This window comes from Petaurus breviceps, unplaced genomic scaffold (assembly GCF_028583685.1).
Source record: "Petaurus breviceps papuanus isolate PSGF00001 unplaced genomic scaffold, PetGlider_PUasm1.0 90579, whole genome shotgun sequence".
NCBI lineage: Eukaryota > Metazoa > Chordata > Mammalia > Diprotodontia > Petauridae > Petaurus > Petaurus breviceps.
The window spans coordinates 1,103,852-1,111,208 of record NW_027187278.1 but is presented as its reverse complement, the minus strand read 5'-3'; the positions used below and the strand labels follow the sequence as shown (position 1 = coordinate 1,111,208).

Here is a 7,357-nt window from a genome sequence, read left to right as displayed (position 1 = left end):
AGAGGGATGACTAAATACAAGTCTCAGTCAACATAAGAAACTTTGCTTCCCTTTTCTTCTAATGGGGAAAAAAGAGTGTTTGAATCTAAGCATGCTAATCTAGAAATGTGGAGAGCTGTATTTTTATGCAAATCCATGAAATGTCAAGCAAACTACTGCCATCAAAACAAAAGACAGCAGCTATCTACAATAGCTTAGTAATGTAAAAATCCCGCTGTGTCACAGATGCGCAGCTCAGTGCCAGAGAAGGGGGAAAAAATCACCCCACAGATAACAAACTCGCTTTTAATTACTTTTAACTTCAATATTTTATTCTCTATTTACAAAATCCTGTGGTTTCCACAGATCTTGAAGGTACATGCATACTAAAGGCAAAATCTTGTAGTTTCAAGTTTTATTGACATGTCAATTCAAAGAACTAAGCCAAAGTTTCATTAAAAAGCAGTATTATCCTGATTTAGAAAATTTTATTTCTATAATACATACATATATGTGTATATATATGATTATATTTTAAACATCACTAAAATATCTAAAATTTATAAGATGAAATAGCTGTCTTTTTTTTGTAAGACGAGGTAGTGATGTACAGACAGTTTCAGAGATATTACAGGTTGAGTTCTAGACCAATACAATGAAGTAAACATAATAAAAAAAAGTGAGGCACACAAGTGCATAGAAAAGTTGTGTTCACACTATACTGTAATCTATCAAGTATATAATAGTGCTATGCCTAAAAAAAGTATATACCTTAATTAAAAAATACTTTATTGCTAAAAAAAATGCTAACCATCATCTGTGTCTTCAGCAGGTCGTAATATTTCTGCTGTGGAGGGTCTTGCCTTGATGTTGATGGATGCTGAATGATCAGGGTAGTGATTGCTAAAGGTTGGGGTGGCTTTGGCAGTTTCTTAAAATAAGTCAACAATGAAATTCGCCCCATCAATCAACATTTCCATTCACTTGAATACTTAGAGAACATTGTAGGGTTATTAACTGGTCTAATTTCAATATTGTTGTGTCTCATGGAATAGGGAGGCCCAAGGAAAGAGAGAGAGAGAGACAAAGGAACTTGATAGTGGAGCAGTCAGAACGTACATTTATTGATTAAGTTCTCCAGTTCTCCAACACAATTACAATAATTGAAGATCACTGATCACAAATCACCATATCAGATATGAATAACATTGAAAATAATGAAATATTAATAATGAAAAAGTTTGAAATATTGGGAGAATTACCAAAACGTGACACAGAGACATGACGTAAGGATATACTGTTGGAAAAATTGCACCAATAGATTTGTCTGATGCAGAGTTGCCACAAATCTTCAATTTTTTAAAAATTTAAAAAATTTCTAGATCCACAAAGCACAATAAAACAAGGTATGCCTTTATAGTGGATGGCCCCAGACTGAGGAAAAAATATTTATTTTCTGTGTCATCCTGGGCAAATCACTTAACCTCTCAGTTCTCTTGACCAGTCATGTCATACTCAAACAGAAAAGGGTCCCTATGGAAACCATATTAACTTAGGAAACTACAAATTAACCTTCTATACGCTGTATTGTGTTTTATTTATTTTGTTAAACATTTCATGATTACATGTTAACCTGGTTCTGACCATATTAGGAAGGGCTCTAAGCTTAACCCCTCAAATCAAGACATTTCTCAAAATATTTAAGTTGCAGAGAAGGAATCAATCTGCATTGCTAGAGGAATTTCCTCATTTGGGTGTCAACATAATCACAGAGCTAGTTATTATAGTCATTATATCACTACTGTATGGGACAGGTAAAAGTGTGGTTTCTCAGAGACTATCTGCAAAGTAAGTAAGTCCATAGGCTTTAGGCCTAAGTTTCCATTTTTCTAGAAATGTGACTTTGAAACTTTAGAAGTCTTTCTATATAGTTGCTCTATTCTAGTCAGCCCTTTTTACCCAGCTTACCATAAAAGAGTTAAGTTTCTATAGAACTGCAAGAATTGCTGAACAAGACTATTGATAGGGAGGACCAGGCAGTAACCTTGGGAAGTTGAGGCAGCAGCCTTGAGAAAAAGCTCAGACCCTGATTCCCAGACTAAAGCTCCTAGATAATACTAAAAATAACGAAGAATGGAAAGGAGCTGGCAGCAGCAGGTGGATTTGACCAATCAAGGAATAGACAGTACCCTTGGGGCACTCAAGTCCCGATAAGAATGTGTCTAGGGTAAGACTGAAGGGGGGGGGTTCAGTATTCTAAGATTGTTACTGCGCCTGCGTAATGAACTTCATGTTTTATGTATATTATCCAACAAGATTAGAGCCTCATTAGTAATAATTATGTTAATTTTTGTAACGCTTTTCTAATTTAACCCAGCTTTAGCTTCTGTACCAAGGCCTCCTCTCCTGGGCATTGTTCCAGTGACTAGACCGCCTGCTTTTCACAAGATTCTAATAAAACTTCCTATCTTCACTTTGAGGTCTCCGAGTAGTCAGTTTGGGTTAGGGTCTTTGTACCCCACACACTACCTTTTATTGTAAAAGAAGGTTGCAATTTCTGAATGACTAGAGACATAAAACAAGACACAATCTCAACATGTGCCTGTTATGAAAACACTCACTGATCTTTTGAGATACACCCACATGTTCACATAGTAATAACTTATGGTATATCTGAAGATTTTTAATTCTAATTGTAAGTCAACAATAATAATTTCTCTTTGCTCCAGTTTAGAATGCGTTTGCCCACTTTTGACTTCCATCTAAAATGGAAGTGAGGATATCAAAAAATCTCATAGAAGAAGAATGTGATGCCTGATAGGTAGAATTTTATTTCTTTTCAGAAGAGTTCTACCCAATGCAAAAATTTCAATTACCACATCCCTGAGGAACAAATTATTCAGCTTAATTTGAATGTTACAATTGACCGTGAGTTAGCAATCCTGTTACATAAGCCATTGCACTTGTGGAGTTTTAATTTTCAAAAAGTTATTTCTTATAACTTATTGAGCTTTTCCTCTCTGTATGCTTCACCCATTGATTCTAGTTATGTCTTCTGAAGCTACACAGAATAAAGTATAATATCTCTTCAATATCTTATAATGGTGCCAAATTCAAATAGAAATTAATCCCTGCAGGCCACATATTGACTTAAAAAATCTATATATTAACATTATGTTCCATTGTATTTTTATTTATTTTATTAAACATTTGCCAATTACATTTTAATCTGGTTTGGGCCACTCAGGAGTTTTGTGAGTTTTATACTTCTAATACTAGAACATTGCCATTATATTCATCATCGATGTCTTAGCCTTCAGGCTAGACATACCTTTCACATTTTCTGGTTACTCTCCTCTTGATGTGTGCCAGTGTAACAATGTCATCATTAAAATGGTAAATAGAACTATTCCAGGTGTGTTCTGACCAGTTCTCAGCATGTTGGGGCAATTATTTCTTTTATGTTGGCACTATATATCTGCTTTCACAGCCAACAATCACACTGGTTATCAAACAATAATTTTACCCCACATTAAGCTTCTATTTAACTAAATCTCTAGATCTTTTACCCTTATGAACTGTCTTCCCTGTCTGGTACTTAAGTATTTCAATTTATAAAGCCTGAGTAGTTAAAAGAATTTATGTTTATTCCTACTAAGTTTTAATTTTTAGTTAAATATATGCAGAAATTTAGGTGTAGGGACAAAAAAAAGAGAGAGAGAGAGAGAATCATATTCCTTCCCCCCCAAAAAAAAACAATCCACATGCTTACTACTCTTAAAGCTGTTCCAGACAATAACAAAACAGGGGAGAATTAAAACAGAGAAAATTGTAAAGATATTAAAAATTTTTAATCTGGGAACCTAGTATTAAAGTATATTTCCTATCAACTATCTTATTTTATTAACATACATCACAATTAAGCTTTTCCCAAATATAGTCTCCCCTATTTTTATCCTTTTCTGAAGGATCTGGGCCAACTCATTCACACTCTCTGGCAGGAACACTCAAAAAATAAAATAAAATAAAGTTTAGCTTGATTCCACTCTGAATATATTTTCTATTTTCCTTCCTTCCTTCCTTCCTTCCTTCCTTCCTTTCTTTTGGGGATTCTGGTCTAGATTTATTAGAAGTAAGGAGCTTAAGAACTAAATAAGGCTACAATGTCAGAAGAAGTGGGCTGGATGGAGAAGGTTTAAATGGGGCTAACTCTAAGTGGGGAGAATGTAGAGGGTTCCTTTAATGTTAAGGCAGGGGAGGAGAGGAATAAGGAAAATGGGAGTTGGAGAGGCAGGATGGGGTCTGGAATCAAAGGAGGAGGGGGAGATAAAGCAGAAATCTAGCAAGAGAGGGCTTAGCAGGGAGCTTCCCAGGAAGTGCAAGTGGCCACCAGGGCCTGTTTCAGTTTCTCATCGGTGACAAATATCACTACATTCCAGGAACCCAAGTGGAGGAAGGAAGGCATTAATTCTTTGTAGAAGGCTTGGGGTCCCTCCTTCTGAAGCATGGTGAGGGCACAGTGGCCAGCATTGGCATACTGGCCTGCATCAGAGTTCATGTAGCTCTTCTTGACCACATGCACAGGGGAAGCAATGATGGTGGTGCAGAAGTCAGCCCCAAAAGCTGATATGAAGTGGCATGGAAGGTCATCAGTCATGAGGTGGGCCTTCAGGAGGGCATCTTTGATGAGATCATAGGTCACCATCTCAGCACAGTTGACAATAATATTGTGGGCAACATTGGGTGAAGTTCCTTTCCATAAGCCCCAAAGGCCCACCTTTCTGGCATTAGACTTATAGGTATCCACTGTACCCTGTGCCACATACATCACTGTATCTTCAGCTGCCACCTGCACAAGCCTGGGCCTGGAAATGGACCTTCACCACATCTGTGTGTTGGGCTATGTGGAGGCTGTTGGAGGTACATCTGTAGGCTTCAATCCATCTATGATTTGATGCTGGCTTTTGCTACTTCTCAGGAGGCAGGGGAAAAATGGAAAGATAGCCTCCACAGATTGAGCAAGACGAAATAGAGGAATTCTGCTGGAGTCCTGATCTGGAGGGTCTCATGATGATAGCACTTTGATCAAGCTTCTCTAAAGGTGTCCCACTCTCCAAAGTTGCTCATGGCAAACATGGCCCCCTTTCCTTGACTTTCCATAGAAAGTTGTTCGGAAACTGAACACCTAATGATCATACTATGTGCCCAGGACTGTAGAGGAAAACACGAGGAGGCAGTGGGGGGGGAGGGCACGAGATAGAAGGGCTGCCTAGTGGTCTTTCCACTGGGTTGCTACAAGGTCTCAGCCTTGTAGGAGGTTAAGTGAGCACTAAGGACTTTTATGTACTTTCAAAAGTCTTTGCCCAGCCAACAGACCTTATATGTAAAATGGCGTAATACTAATAACTACCCCCACAGGATTGTTTTGAAGATAAAATTATGCAGTTATTTGCGAAGTTTAAAGCACCATAGAAATGTGTTCTTAAGTACTAGTGTCCACTATCCCATCTTTTTCCTCAATTCTTCATGCTTCCTATAGTTCTAGAGACTTCTCTGAATTTGTTTTGGCAAGTGTGTTACCAGATTCATTTTTCCTATTGCCCTTTCATTCTGCTACCATGAAACTGGTTCTGTCCATTCATAAATATTGCCTTTATCACTAGCCTTGCCATACAATTTTAATTTTCCAAGGAGCAACTCTTTGTAAAAGTTCTCCACACTTAAAACTTTGGCCTTGACTGAATGTCACAGGGCACTTCAAAGATTTCTTGAGCTACATTAATAACATGTTTTCAGTCTCCTCCTCCCCCAAATACAACACTTCTCTGTCCCTAAATGAAAAGTATCTGGCAGGCAGATAATGCTATTTTTCCTCTCTATTTCACACTTAAAATCCCTCAATCCCGCTTGCTTTTATTAGAACTAACACATAGGAATATTCTTTTTAACTAGGTAGCGATGTATCCTATATCTGCTGTAAATTCTTTCTTGAAGAGAATGAAACTTCACACTGTTACAAAGAGTCACCACAAAGATCTTGTGAGAAAAACACTACATAAGCCTAAAATGTGCTATAAATCTGAATTATTCTTATCATCTTCATCACACTGTCATCATTTTCATGGGGTTCCATCACAAGTTTCGTGAATCCCTTAATCATTTTCATCTTTTTTTAATCATTTCAAATAGAAAGAGTCCAAGAAAAAATCTATTATGCATTCATTTTTCATATTTAATATTCTATGGACTATTGCTTAGATAGGTAATACAACTTTTTTTAAGTTGAACAAAAGCGTTAGGAAGTAAGAGAAAGGTTCGCTAAAAGCATCTTCAATAAAACTCCAGTAGCAGACAGAATGATGAGGATGTATGTTGAGATCAACATCATCCTCTTCCATCATTTTTAACTCCCTTGCTAGACTTCTGCATCTTGAATGCTTCTCATTCCACATAATTTAGAGATTATGCATATTTTGTATGGCAACATCTGTTAAGTCATTGTTTTTAAATTTTTATTGATCAATGATATGTCTGGTTAATTGCACACCACAGTTTGCTCTATGATAATGACTCAGTTTCAGTTTCTATAGAATATTCTGGGGTCTGTAATTATAGTATGGAGATTTATCTGTCCAGGAAAGATTTGTTTGGTTGTTTCAGTCATGTCTGATTCTTTATGACACCATTTGGTGTTTTCTTGTCAAAAAAACCCCAAGAAAACCAGGAATGATTTTCTATTTCCTTATCCAATTCATTTTACAGATAAGGAAACTGAGTGTTAAGTGACTTGCCCAGGAACACACAGCTAGTAAGTACCTGAGGCCATATTTGAATTCAAGTCTTTCTGACTCCAGGCCCTAAACTATATCCACTGAACTACCTATTTTGGCCTTACATTGTCTTTGTATTATAGTAATTTTTATTGGAGTACTTTCCAAATTCTCTACAATCCATTTTATAATTTGAGAAATGGACATTGAGACTTGTTAATAGACATTAATTGCTTTAAACATGCTCTTCCAATTCAGCTTTATTTCAAGATTCCAGTAAGTCATTTAAAATATTCAGCAACAGCTTTCACCTTGATAGCTTTATGTTCAATGTGTCTTGCCTGGAGGACACCATCATTGCCTTCATTCATCTAGTTCAATGTGACCTCCAAGAACAAAAGACCTAGGTTTCTATATTTTCTTATTGTAATAATAATAATTTAACAGCTATTGAATCAAAAAGATGTATTTGATGTATCAATAACATTGGAGAAAGATTCTGTAACATAAGAGAGGATTTTAATGTGTACTTCAGTGAAGCCATCTTCTTTCATTTCACCCATATGTAATAAATAGTTGATAAGATGCTTTGGTTTGACTTCTTTCAT

The 7,357-nt window shown here is 36.5% G+C and overlaps 1 pseudogene; it reads right to left on the bottom strand.

Annotated features, from left to right (window-relative positions):
* Positions 1-4,333: 4,333 nt before the first annotated feature.
* LOC138142443 (dicarboxylate carrier SLC25A8 pseudogene) lies at positions 4,334-7,120 on the bottom strand (annotated as a pseudogene).
* Between the last annotated feature and the right edge of the window lie 237 nt (positions 7,121-7,357).